Raw genomic sequence first — 14,479 nt, 5'->3', positions numbered from 1 at the left:
TGGTCTTGTAAATTCTGCCTTAGTGAGGCCACGTGGTGATGATTTTTGGTGCACTGAGTTAGTAGTACCTTTGGCGCTTACCGTGTACGTATCCTGCGATGATGTATGGTGGGGGGAGGCCCAGTAAGTGAAGTAATGTATTTTCTGCATGAATTCCATTTAAAAGTGATAGTATGCCTCATTGCCGACATAAACTGTTCACTCTTCTTTGCGATGATTTATGGTGCACTGAGTTAGTAATATCTTTGGCGCTGAGCTTGTATGTACCCTACAATAATGAGTGGTAAAGGGAGGTCCACATTCTGACCAATGTCTTTTCTCTATTGAATTCTGCCTAAATACAGCCACATGTTGATGATTTATGGTGCAGTGAGTTACTGGTGCCTTTGGCACTGAGTGTATACGTAAGCTGCGTTGATGCGTGGTCCTGGCAGGCCGCACTGGGAGCAATGTTTTTTGCCTAGTGAATTCTTCCTTAACAAGGCCACATGGAGATGACTTGTGGTGACCCTTGACCCTTGGGTAGGTCACTCCTCCACCGCTGCAGCTCCGCCTGCCTGCTTGCTGTGTCCCGCCAGTTCAGCGCGTCACCCGATTGCGTGCGCGCCGACCGGGCTCTGTGCCCCGTGTGTGCCTGCCCGCCCCCCCTTCTCAGCAATGCGATCAAATCCTCTCAACAATAGATATAGAAAAAAATCCTAATGTGAAGACAACCCTGAAATGAAGGTGTAAATGTCTCTGCTTTTAAAAAGGCATACAAAACCAACATTAAATTATAGAAACACAAAGGGAATACACAGTTCATTTTCACTGATTCTTAAGTTTGCTTCTGTGAATATTCTGTGAATACCAAAATGAGTAAATGCATTGTGAATACCAAAATGAGTTAGTACCTTCTGCGAATACCAAAATGAGTAAGTGCCTTCTGTGAATACCAATAGGGTAGTAAGTTTAGGATTTAGTAGTAAGTTAGTTCTGTGAATCGGGCCCACCATTTCCTCAGATAAGTATAACTGTAACTATAAGTATAGCAATAACTGCTGAATTTCTGTCGTTTTGTATGGGTACAACGTGGACCTAAGTATAATGTACCTGGAATTGTTTGTTTCTTTGCCTGAATTTATATGTTTTTTATGTAAAATAATATATTATTGATTCCGCCAGTATTCGCTGGTACCCGCAGAAATCCATGGATCCGTGGTTGATCCATGTCCCTAGATATCCAAAGTTTTATTTCTTTATTAACTACTGAACAGATTTGCACCAAATTACAATTAAGGCTCTTTCTGGACCAAGACCTAGCCTTCTGCCAAATTAAATGTCAATCAGTTCAGCAGATCGGCCTGTAGCCATGTCTAAAAATTGCAAAATCCCTATAGGCATGGCATGGGGAAAAATAGTTTGAGGACCCTTCCTTTTTGTTGGCCCCAACTTGCTGAATCACCCCAAAATGTTCCTTGTAAAGCTAAGCAATGTATGACACCTTTGTTGGAAAAGTTTATGAAAATGCGTCTAATGGCAACAGTTAATAACAAAATATTAAGAGCTTTGTATATATATATATATATATATATATATATTCTAACTGTTGCGCTCTGCAATTGAGAACACCCACGCTCTGTTTGTTTCTTCCCTATATGGCAGCACAGCAGCAGCAGAGCTCGATGTCTCCTCGAGAAATGAGTGGCACCCTTCGCCTACGCGTTTCTGGAAAGTGTTCTCCCTTAGTCATGGCCAGGTGCTGGTGGGTGGGATAGGTAAGCAGCAAGGTTTTATGCGCAGCATCCTGCAAAAGTCAATTAGCCCTGCCCATTACGGGCGTGGTGACAGCAAAGCACTGTGGTCGTTGTAGTACCCAGTACTATCTGTAGTCCTTAGTGGAAGCTGCTTACTTCACTCCCTTCCCTTAATTCTTATACCTTCGGGTTCCTCTTCGGATTTGTCCAGGTCGGCCGCTTGTTTACGCTGACATCTGCCAGGCACGTTGCTCCGTTTGAATGTGTTCGCACTGTAACACACGGACCCGCTTGAGGCAGGGGGGTTGTTCTCGTGACCCGAGCAGGCCACTTAATATTCTAACTGTTGCGCTCTGCAATTGAGACCACCACGCTCCGTTCGTTTCTTCCCTATATGGCAGCACAGCAGCAGCAGAGCTCGATGTCTCCTCGAGAAATGAGTGGCACCCTTCGCCTACGCGTTTCTGGAAAGTGTTCTCCCTTAGTCATGGCCAGGTGCTGGTGGGTGGGATAGGTAAGCAGCAAGGTTTTATGCGCAGCATCCTGCAAAAGTCAATTAGCCCTGCCCATTACGGGCGTGGTGACAGCAAAGCACTGTGGTCGTTGTAGTACCCAGTACTATCTGTAGTCCTTAGTGGAAGCTGCTTACTTCACTCCCTTCCCTTAATTCTTATACCTTCGGGTTCCTCTTCGGATTTGTCCAGGTCGGTCGCTTGTTTACGCTGACATCTGCCAGGCACGTTGCTCCGTTTGAATGTGTTCGCACTGTAACACACGGACCCGCTTGAGGCAGGGGGGTTGTTCTCGTGACCCGAGCAGGCCACTTAATATTCTAACTGTTGCGCTCTGCAATTGAGAACACCCACGCTCCGTTCGTTTCTTCCCTATATGGCAGCACAGCAGCAGCAGAGCTCGATGTCTCCTCGAGAAATGAGTGGCACCCTTCGCCTACGCGTTTCTGGAAAGTGTTCTCCCTTAGTCATGGCCAGGTGCTGGTGGGTGGGATAGGTAAGCAGCAAGGTTTTATGCGCAGCATCCTGCAAAAGTCAATTAGCCCTGCCCATTACGGGCGTGGTGACAGCAAAGCACTGTGGTCGTTGTAGTACCCAGTACTATCTGTAGTCCTTAGTGGAAGCTGCTTACTTCACTCCCTTCCCTTAATTCTTATACCTTCGGGTTCCTCTTCGGATTTGTCCAGGTCGGCCGCTTGTTTACGCTGACATCTGCCAGGCATGTTGCTCCGTTTGAATGTGTTCGCACTGTAACACACGGACCCGCTTGAGGCAGGGGGGTTGTTCTCGTGACCTGAGCAGGCCACTTAATATTCTAACTGTTGCGCTCTGCAATTGAGAACACCCACGCTCCGTTCGTTTCTTCCCTATATGGCAGCACAGCAGCAGCAGAGCTCGATGTCTCCTCGAGAAATGAGTGGCACCCTTCGCCTACGCGTTTCTGGAAAGTGTTCTCCCTTAGTCATGGCCAGGTGCTGGTGGGTGGGATAGGTAAGCAGCAAGGTTTTATGCGCAGCATCCTGCAAAAGTCAATTAGCCCTGCCCATTACGGGCGTGGTGACAGCAAAGCACTGTGGTCGTTGTAGTACCCAGTACTATCTGTAGTCCTTAGTGGAAGCTGCTTACTTCACTCCCTTCCCTTAATTCTTATACCTTCGGGTTCCTCTTCGGATTTGTCCAGGTCGGCCGCTTGTTTACGCTGACATCTGCCAGGCACGTTGCTCCGTTTGAATGTGTTCGCACTGTAACACACGGACCCGCTTGAGGCAGGGGGGTTGTTCTCGTGACCCGAGCAGGCCACTTAATATTCTAACTGTTGCGCTCTGCAATTGAGAACACCCACGCTCCGTTCGTTTCTTCCCTATATGGCAGCACAGCAGCAGCAGAGCTCGATGTCTCCTCGAGAAATGAGTGGCACCCTTCGCCTACGCGTTTCTGGAAAGTGTTCTCCCTTAGTCATGGCCAGGTGCTGGTGGGTGGGATAGGTAAGCAGCAAGGTTTTATGCGCAGCATCCTGCAAAAGTCAATTAGCCCTGCCCATTACGGGCGTGGTGACAGCAAAGCACTGTGGTCGTTGTAGTACCCAGTACTATCTGTAGTCCTTAGTGGAAGCTGCTTACTTCACTCCCTTCCCTTAATTCTTATACCTTCGGGCAACCGAGCTCAAACACAGACCAGGTACAGACCACAACAGGGGTTTTTTCGGGTGAATAGAGTGCTTTATTCCATCGATGGGAACGGCAATATGACGCGTTTCGTCCGGATCACATCAATATATATATATTCACTGAAAAAACCATAGGTTTCACACCAGTTATAGTTAGCTGCAAATTTTACTGACATAAAACCATTGAAATTCCACGTTATAGTTAGTTGGACTCACTATAACTTGCGCGTGTAATGCACTGCTGATGACGTCACATATTACATCACTCATGACATGGTCAGTGACATCACTCATGAGATCACTGATGACACAATCCAGTGAATGTGTATCTTTCTGAAAAATAAATATTTTTTATATATGTATATGTAAAGGTCGATGGAAGAATAAATGTTTAAATAAATGTTTTAATGAATGTTTTTTTAAAAAAAAATTGATTGGTTAACTGGCTTATTAAGTGTATCTTAGTGAATACATATATTAGCGAGTAATGTCAAAATATTTAAATATATGTATAAGTGTTTCACTTTGTGTATAAATGGCTACATGGGTTGGTGAGTAGCTACATGTGTGTGTATATGGGTTATTAGATGTTTTTTTAGTATCAGTATGAGTGTCTGTATGGTTTGGTGGGGGTATTACTTTGCACATAGATGCAGCAATGACTGACTCACTGTTTGTATGTGTTTTGAAGACAGCATATGTGCAGGACTATATGGGTGGATAAGTGTGTATATGTGTGTGTTAGTGAGTGAATGACTGTCTCACTAGTGTCTTTATCAGTAACGACATATGTTTTAATCTAGTATATGTGAGTATTGATGTTTATAAGTGAGTATATGTGAGATTGTAAGAGTTCCTGTTTAAATAAGTATGTGTTTCTATAAGTGATTGTTTAAGAGAGTAAGTATGTGTAAGTTTCCTTAGAAGTAAGGTGGTAGTGTGTGTATAGTTGTATATGCAAATAAATGGATGTTCAATAGTTTATTTGCATGTGTGAGTATGTGTGTGAGTAACTTTTGGATGAATGTCGGTGTGTAACAGGATGTATTGGTGTATCACTACATATGATGAGTGAGTATATGTATGAGTGACTATATAGAACTGTTGGTGAATGAGTGGATGTGTATATAGATGGTGGTATTACTGAATTGGTTGTTGTAACTGGTGTGGATATCTCCATTTTTTTGAAAATATTAATTTCTATTTTTGAATATGTGTTTCAGGGGTTACATTACACTGAAAGGAGGTCTGTCACTCTGTCACAAAGATGGTGTCATCAGTCATGTCATGAGTGATGTCACTGACCATGTCATGAGTGATGTAATATGTGACGTCATCAGCAGTGCATTACACGCGCAAGTTATAGTGAGTCCAACTAACTATAACGTGGAATTTCAATGGTTTTATGTCAGTCAAATTTGCAGCTAACTATAACTGGTGTGAAACCTAGGTTTTTTTCAGTGAATTTAATAGGTTTTTTATATGCTAATTCCTAACTATAACTGGTGTGAAACCTATGGTTTTTTCAGTGAATTTCATAGTTTTTTTAAATGCTAAATCCTAACTATATATAAGGCCCCAAACCTATGTTTTTTTCTTTGAAGTTCAAAATTTGGTTAATAGCAAATGTCTATAGCTATGAAATGTAATATTTTTGAAAATGAATGAATCCTATATTTTATTTGTATTTTAAACAATTTTTTTTTTGACCCTGGAGCGCTCCTGGGGCGCGCCCCGGTAAGCGCCCCGGAGAGCGTAGTTGTTTGAAGCGCCCGGTGCGCGAACCGGGAAGCGTCCCGTTAGCGCCAATGTTGCAAACGAAAACATGATCGTGACGTATCGCGTAGCCACGTCCGCGTGATACGCACGGCGTAAGCTCAATCGGAAGCACTCGAGCGAATGCGATCGCGCAACCTGAACTTCCGACGCGCTTACGCGATGTGACCCGGGGCGCGCCCGCGGGCTGATTTTAAAATCACTTGTACTGCATGTGGCAAGCTTATCGCCTATGGTGAAAAGAGCGTAAACCTCATCGTCCTTGCAGGTGACAATCACAAGTGCCCCAAAAAGAAGTCATTTTTTTCTTTTTATGTTTTTTGCTCCAGTTGAGCCAGTTTCAATTCTCTTTTTTTTGTTTCTCCCCCTAAAAAAATACAAAAAAAATATAAAACTGTTTTGAAACGCCAAAAAAGTACAAAATGTTCAAAAAACATTAAAAAAATATAAAACAACAAAAAGAAGAAAACAAACAGTTCTTTTCAGAACTACCTCCAATTTATAAAAAAAAGGCTTCATTTTTAAAAAACTGTCATTCTTTTTTCCTCATGGTACGCTCCCCGGTCCGCTCCCCGGTGCGCATATCGGGCGCTCCCCCCGCGTAAAACGAAAAAAAAAAAATTGTTTGCCCTGCGGGGTCCTTTTATACCCCCACATCCAACCTAGGGGGTTAGGGGGGTCTACCCTGCCCCCTTATGGTCATTTCCCCCTTTGTTTTGGCCACCTCTTGTGTCTCGATCCTACCAAGACACAAGATGGCGGCCGCTCCGGACTGTTTCGAATGTTTACAGACACCCGAAAGCCAATCAGCTTTCCGTGCGCAAGTCGCGGGTCGTGCCCGGGGCGCACCCCGGTGCGCGTACCGGGGCGCTGCAATAGATATATATATTTTTTTGAACCTAAATTACTCAAAATCCACTGGAGCACATATCTTGAGACATAGCAAAGGCACATCGGGCTACCAGTCCCTACAATTTTGCCAAGTTTGGTGAAAATCCATTCAGCCGTTCGGGATAAAAGTGAGTTTGACCGCCCTATGGAAATTAACATGGGGAAAACACGTTTTGGGACCCCCCTTTTATCTTGGCCCCCGCTGGACGAATCCCCCCGAAACTTTCAAGGAAGGACCGGTGCTCCGTGAGGCAAATTTGAGGAAGTTTTCAGGCAGATTCGTCAACCGGCGCCAAAGTTATTCTAAATAGAATTTTGAGATTTTGCATTGAAAAAAATCCTAACTATAATTACCTACTGGCGATCGCCAGTAAGTAATATATAGTTATATATATATATATTATATATATTATATATATATATATATATATATATATATATATATATATATATATATATATATATATATATATATATATATATATATATATATATATATGAGAACACATGCTCCACCGATTTCGCAGCGTTCAGGCAGCAGCGCGCGCCGGCAAACGAGGAAGACGGACCACAGGAATCAGCAAAGATGGTTTATTGTTGCAAACACACAGAGAACAGATACGCGTTTCAGGCTAACTCGCCCTTGTTCACACTGCAAAGTTACAACAAACAAAATGTTTTTTTTATATTTGCTAGAATACGTGTACACCCACTTTTAGTGACATCACCTATCACATGACTAAAAAAGAGAAGAAATACTCCCACTTGTAGTTTTGCAACATAAATATGCACGTTTAACTTTCAGGATAAATCCACAAGTGACAAGATTCGCGATTTACAAAGTAAATACTAATATACATTATAAATAGATAAATAAACTAAAATTGGGTTTAGGTACCTATTAATGCAGCTGGTAAGTTGATTTATAATGACTGTATAAATACATTGTTGTATTTAACTCACAGGCTCTAAACTGAATGAGCCCTCTAGTTGAGGCAATATGTGCATAAAGCTTGTCAGTAATTGTAAACTACATGTGCAAATCTCAGCAAAGCAGCAATAGATAAAAAAGTGCAATTTGATTGTGAAAATATATGTGCAAACAAAGCAAAGAATAAAGTGCAATACTATAGACATCCAGAGATAAGATCATTTTCACATTAAGAATATCACAGGTCCCTGAGATATTAAAACTTTATATTTCGAAGGAATTTCACATATCTCTAAAAAAGACAAAATATAAAAGTATCAAAAAAGTATCAAAAAAGAGTTAAAACCCACAACCTATAAATATGCATAAATATGGAATAGATAATAATAAATATCTACACCAAACATGATCTACAACATCGATGCAACATTATATGAATAGTAGTATAAAAAGATGGTATAAAAAGGTAATCAGAAAATACGTCTTATCTTTAAATATAATATTGCTAACATTTACATCATGAATTGACTTTTGATCATCCCAATAAGTTTGTTTGTTAATCAGAGAGATATAGGTACAGTTAAAGTTAATTTAGAATCAGAAAACTTCATTTATAAAAATGTTGATAATTGAAAAGTCACTGCAACTCACCCACTCAACCTCCAATAGGGAACCTAACTGAGACGGAGTGTGTCATTTCTAGTGGTGGTGCAGACCTAAGAGGTAATTTTGGATAATCTGTCAGGAGTTAAGACCCTTACAAAAAATGGTGCATCTCTTCTGTATTGTTTAATCCATTGGGACATCGGCTATCAAATTCAAGTATCATTCTGGTTTCGAGTTGCCTTAGTAATAGTTCACGGTCACCCCCTCTTCTTAAGTATGGAATAGCGCCCACCACAAAGTATTTTAAGCAAGATAAGTCATCGTTGTGGACTCTTCTAAAGTGGCGGGCAACCGGGTAGGCCAGATCATTGTGAAGGATCGCACGTAAATGTTGTAATGTCCTGACATGTACCTGAAGCTTGGTACTTCCTATGCAATTTAGGCCACGGGTACATGCCAGGACATAAACGGTGTGATCTGTTTTACAGTTGTAATTGCCGTTGATAGGCCTAGGATCAACACAAAAGGGGGTGGAGAAGTGGGAAGTGTTGACACCAAACTTACAAGCACGACAGCTCGAACACTTGAAAAAGCCTGTAGAAGGTTGTAGCCAGGAAGTTTTGGATTTTAATTCTGGGGCTATTTTGTCTAAAATAGTGCCCATACTTCTGGCCCGTCTGAATGTAATAATGGGATTACTAGGTAGTTTGAGACTCAACACATGGTCATTTTGAATAATAGGCCAATTCTTTTTCAATATAGATTTAAGTTTTCTGTCTTCACTGCTAAATGTGGTTATCATACGCGGATACTCATCCCTTAGCCTAGAAGGTACCTCCAATGCCAAATCTTTTAAAGCACTTGGGAATAGGCTTTCTCTAGATCTAGATTTGGCATTTTCTATAGCTTGATTGAGGATGCTGTCAGAATAGCCTCTAGCTTTGAGTCGAGTTATCATGTCTTTAAGACAAGACTCAAAGTCGGTTGGAGAGCTACAAATCCTCTTCAGCCTTAAGATCTCCCCATATGGTATGCTAGCAATTGTGTGTTTAGGATGCATACTCGACGCATGTAGGGTTGCATTTCCTGCTGTAGTTTTTCTATGCAGGGTCTTATTGATCTGGGACTCAGAGATGTAGATTTCCACATCAAGGAACTGTATCCTATATTTGTCAATATGAGCAGTGAAATTGAGGTTGAGGGAATTGTCATTAATATTTTGTACAAATTGAATGGCTTCCTCCTTGGTGCCTTTCCATGCTATAAAGATATTATCTATATATCTCAAATAGCATTTAACATTATTTTCCATCCAATGGCGGTGTTGATAGTCGTGGACCTGTTCCTCCTACCAGCCAACGTGCAAGCACGCATTGCTGGGGGAGAAACAGGCCCCCATTGCTACTCCTCTCAATTGCTTAAAGATCTCTTTACCGAATAGAAAATAATTGTTGTGTAGGCACCTCTCTATGAGACACAAGATGACTTTGTTGTGCTCATAGAGGGAGATTGGTCGTTTAGCCAGAAAATGTTTAATGGCAGAAAGGCCATGTACATGGTCAATGCTAGTATACAGCACTTCTACATCAAGCGAGATTAACCACATATCTTGATCCCAATTGATATGTTGTATCTTGGCTAAAAAGTCGCTGGTGTCTTGTACAAAACTAGGTAGATTTTTCACTATATCTTGAAGGAAAAAGTCGATATATTCCCCTGCTTTTTCACCCATACATTTTATGGCTGATATAATGGGTCTGCCTGGCACCGGCTTTACAGCTTTGTGTATTTTGGGAATTAGGTAAAGGGCAGGCAGTATAGCGGACTCGACATACATACATTTATATTCCTCAAAGGAAATAAGTCCTTCTCTTCTCCATTCTCCCCGCATTTTGTGTAAGATACCTTTAGCATTGTCATAATCTTTTTGCGTGGATTTTTTGTAACAAAGGGGGTCACTAAGCTGTTGTGTTGCTTCATTAACATAGTCTACTTTAGGCCGAATGACCAAATTCCCCCCCTTTTATATATATATATACACATATAGTTAGGACCAATTTTTACCATAGACAAAGCAATCTAAGATAGGATATATAGCTGAGCAGGTACATTTTTAAAATGTATTTAGTGACAGTATTGTTGATCTCATGATTCAGGCCATGCATCTCTGCAAAGGCTGTATAGAGCATGACAGTGTCCTTTCATTTGGCAACACTATTAAACATGTTTAAATAAATTCACTAAATGTATTTCTCTGGTGATTTGTAACTACAGTTTCCCACGTAGATTCAGCAATGATTTGATGGCTTTTTTTCAGTTTGCACCTGTCCTTTTACTATAAATTGCAAAAGTGTGGCTCACCCCAGTATGCTCTTTTTTGCAGTTTTTGCTTTTATTTTAATATTTTCTGTAGGAACTCACTCATACTGTGATTATAGCCATGATTAAGAGATTGTATTAAAGTGGTGTGTTCAAAGTGTGCCAGTTTGTGTAGGAACACTAAGGACTATGGGCCAGATGTTGGAGACCAAATACTGGTCGGTAACGGCCGATTTCGGCTGTTACCGACCGGTATTTGGGTTTTGTAATGTAGGGGACCTTTGATTTACAGAATCGGTAAATTTACCGATTCAGTAAATTTACAGAATCGGTAAAATACCGAATCGGTAAATTTACCGATTCTGTAAATCAATATGTAGGTGGCACTGCAAACAGTGCCATCTGCCCCTAAAAATTCGTTATTTACCATGTAATACTATTGCATGGTAAATAACGAATTCCTGTGTACATGCACATCGGTGCATGAACACCTGTGCCATGTGGCACACAGACATGCCCTAAGGGCATGTCTGTGTGTCACATGGCACACAAGCCAGTAACAGGGGTGCAACAGGGTGTCAAAGTGACACCCTGTCCCCCTTGGCAATTCGATATTTTTACCGATTCGGTAATTACCGAATCGGTGTTTGCCATTGATTCTTATGGGCTTCAAGGCCCATAGGAATCAATGGCAAATACCGATTCGGTAATTACCGAATCGGTAAATACCGAATCCTGACGATTCAGTATTTGTTACCGAATAATTACCTACATCAGATTTACCGATTCATGAATACCGAATCGGTAAAATTCGGTATTTATGAATCGGTAAATCTGATTTACCTACATCTAGCCCTATGTGCAGTGGTATTTATTCTCTTTAAACCATTTAACCCACGAAGATTTCAAAACATACAGATGTCCAATGTCTCTTACTACCCCTAACAAGGAAATAAAGCACTTTGCGGCGAGTAGCACAGTGCTTTAGAACCCAAGATAAGAGGTTAATAGTTAGCAGATTAGTGAATAAAAAAAGAATTCTATTTTGCATTAGATGTGTTAGCTTTGTGTTCTTGATTTCTTGTGTTTTAGTACAGTTTTTGAGTAGGGGTAGGATGACTGGAATGGATTTGGATGTAGTAAGTTGTTTTTGTAAGTAGTTGGTGTGTGTGCCTGCTAGTTGGGTAACATGAAAAAAGGAGTTGAACGTTTGAGAAGATATTTGGGGGTTCAAGTAGTCAGAAATGTTTGGGATGAGTTAGAGAGAGGAGGGATAGGACAAGGGTCGAAATAAGAATTTATTTATAGCAAAAAAATTAAATGATCTCCCACATATATATGTACAAAGCTTTTGGTAAGGTTTTAATGGCTATAGAAAACACTTCTATATAAAAACCCACATGTGCATAGAAGCTTATTTTCCATTTGCACCTGTCTTTCACTATAAATTGCAAAAGTGTGACTCACCCCAGTAGGCTCTTTTTTGCACTTTTTGCTTTTATTTTAGTATTTTATGTAGGAACTCACTCATACTGTGATGATAGCCATGATTAAGACATTTTATTAAAGTGATTTGTTTAAAGCACAACAGGTTGTGTAGGAACACTAAGGACTATGTGCAGTGGTGTGTATTCTCCTCAAACCATTTAACCCTCGAAGATTTCAAAACATACAGCTGTCCAATGTCTCTTACTACCCCTAACAAAGCAATAAAGCACTTTGCGGCGAGTAGCACAGTATTCCAGAACCCAAGATAAGAGGTTATTAGTTAGCAGATTATTGAATACAAAAATAATTCTATTTTGCATTAGATGTGTTAGTTTTGTGTTCTTGATTTCTTGTGTTTTAGTAGAGTTTTGAGCAGGGGTAGGATGACTGGAATGGATTTAAAAGGAGAAGGAGTAAGTTGTTTTTGTAAGTAGTGGTTGTGTGTGCCTGCTAGTTGGGTAACATGAAAAAAGGAATTGAAAGTTTGAGAAGATATTTGGGGGTTCAAGTAGTCAGAAATGTTTGGGATGAGTTAAAGAGAGGAGGGATAGGACAAAGGTCGAAAGGAGAATTTATTTAATTCAAAAAAATGAAATTATCTTATACATATATATATGTACAAAGCATTTGGTAAGGTTTTAATGGCTAGAGAAATAGCTTCTAAATAAAAACCCACATGTGCATAGAAGCAGCAATATTTACATGGTCTAATGTGCACATTTAACTTGGGGTGATTTTTCGTGATACATTAATCACATTTTAGCCAGCATAGTCTCTTCTATAAAGGCACCTACATACATAGAGGCAGCAATTATGACATTGTCTAACATACACATGTATCTTGTGTGTGATGAACAAGTTACTTACCTTCGGTAATGCCTTATCTGGTATAGACTATCTTGTCGCAGATTCCCCATCACAGAACACTGCCCAGGCATCAGACTTGACCCAGAAAACCTTGAGCAGCACACCTGAATCCTTGCTGGGACTACCTATTGAATAAACCAACAAGTGGAATACAAATTGATAGTCTTTTGTGCTTACTTACATTAAAAAAAATATATCATTGATTTACTTTGAATTGGTGCGTAATGTGAAGTTGTGGTCAACACTTTTTGTGATTGTTAAACTGATCCATTACATTATGGCCAACTGCATGTTTCCATGAAGGTGCTGAGTGAGGTTCTTTTTTTGCATATGTATATATCCATTAGCCCTTTGGATGTATAAGTATCACCTTTTGGCAGCAGGTGAACAGAGCTTAGAAAGCACCTCAATTTGAATAAAATGTGTCTCATTTACTTATGCACACATGATTTGATTGTAATCACATACTAACATTTGGGGTGCAGTAATTTCCCAACTGTGGGACACTACTGCCTCGTTCTAATTCACAACACCTGTGTTTGTAGCCTGAGCTTTTGTGTGGCTGCAGTGATCCAAAAGATGCAGGATGCCTTTTCTCTACAATTATTCGCTGACAACTTGGACTTGGACTGGGGTTTTCTGGTGGCCTCTACCTGGCATGTGAGAATATTTAGGTATCCTCACCCCAAATTCCTAAGGCTCAAAGATGTATGTGTGTGGTTACTTGGGTACCAGGATAAAGTTTGGAAACTTTTGAAAGTTTTTGCTCAAGAGTCAGGTTGACCTACTGCAAACAAAGTACTTGACCAGCAGCTCCATAACATCAGACTAAATTTCAGATTTTACCCTGTGAATGATTCCTAAACTTCTGAAAAACAGCAGTACCTTTCTGTTTTAGAACTTGAGAACTTTTCAAACAAAAACCTCAAAAACTTCCGAGCCTTAGTGATGCCAAATGCAGCAGATATCCGAGTGGCATTTCCACAGTGGTGGATACAATTTCAAATATGTCCCACTGGGAGACATTTTCTCAAAGAAATGACAAAGTTCATTTTTTGATTAGGATTTTGAAACTTTTCAAACTTTATGATTTGCAGAGTTCCACCGGGACCCTTCCACTTGTTGTCTCCAACCAGGGCTTCTTCGCTGTGGGTCTCAAATCGTGCCTAGGTCCCATGCTAGCACTTTCATAAACTATCATTAGATCTTTTTTGGGGGGGCAATTGTTAGACCTGGCATTCTTGGAGTGGTTTCACCCCTAAATTTTTGCTTCCAACTGTTTTGTTTGCTGACTTCGTTTTTTCTGACTCTAGGACTCAGCACATTTTACCACTGCTAACCAGTTCTAAGTGTGTGTGCTCTCTCCTTTAAACATGGTAGAATTGGCTTATACCCTATTGACATATTTAATTTACCTGTACGTCCCTAGTAAAATGACACTATGTGTGCCTTGGACCTGTAAACTCTATGCTACTAGTGGGCTTGCAACACTGATTGTGCTACCCACTTAATGCAGCACTTTAGACATGTGTCAGGTCTGCTATTGCTGCCTGTGTATGCAGTTTTATAACTGCCATATTGACCAGGTAAAGTAAACCTTCCCTTTAAAACCATGTACATACAGCCAATAGTAGAGGGTGCAATGTACTTGAAAGGTGGGACATGTACTTTTAGTTTAATATGACCT

This window comes from Lissotriton vulgaris, chromosome 7, assembly GCF_964263255.1.
Source record: "Lissotriton vulgaris chromosome 7, aLisVul1.2, whole genome shotgun sequence".
Taxonomy (NCBI): domain Eukaryota; kingdom Metazoa; phylum Chordata; class Amphibia; order Caudata; family Salamandridae; genus Lissotriton; species Lissotriton vulgaris.
The sequence above is the reverse complement of the archived record's forward strand: the minus strand, read 5'-3'. Positions refer to the sequence as shown.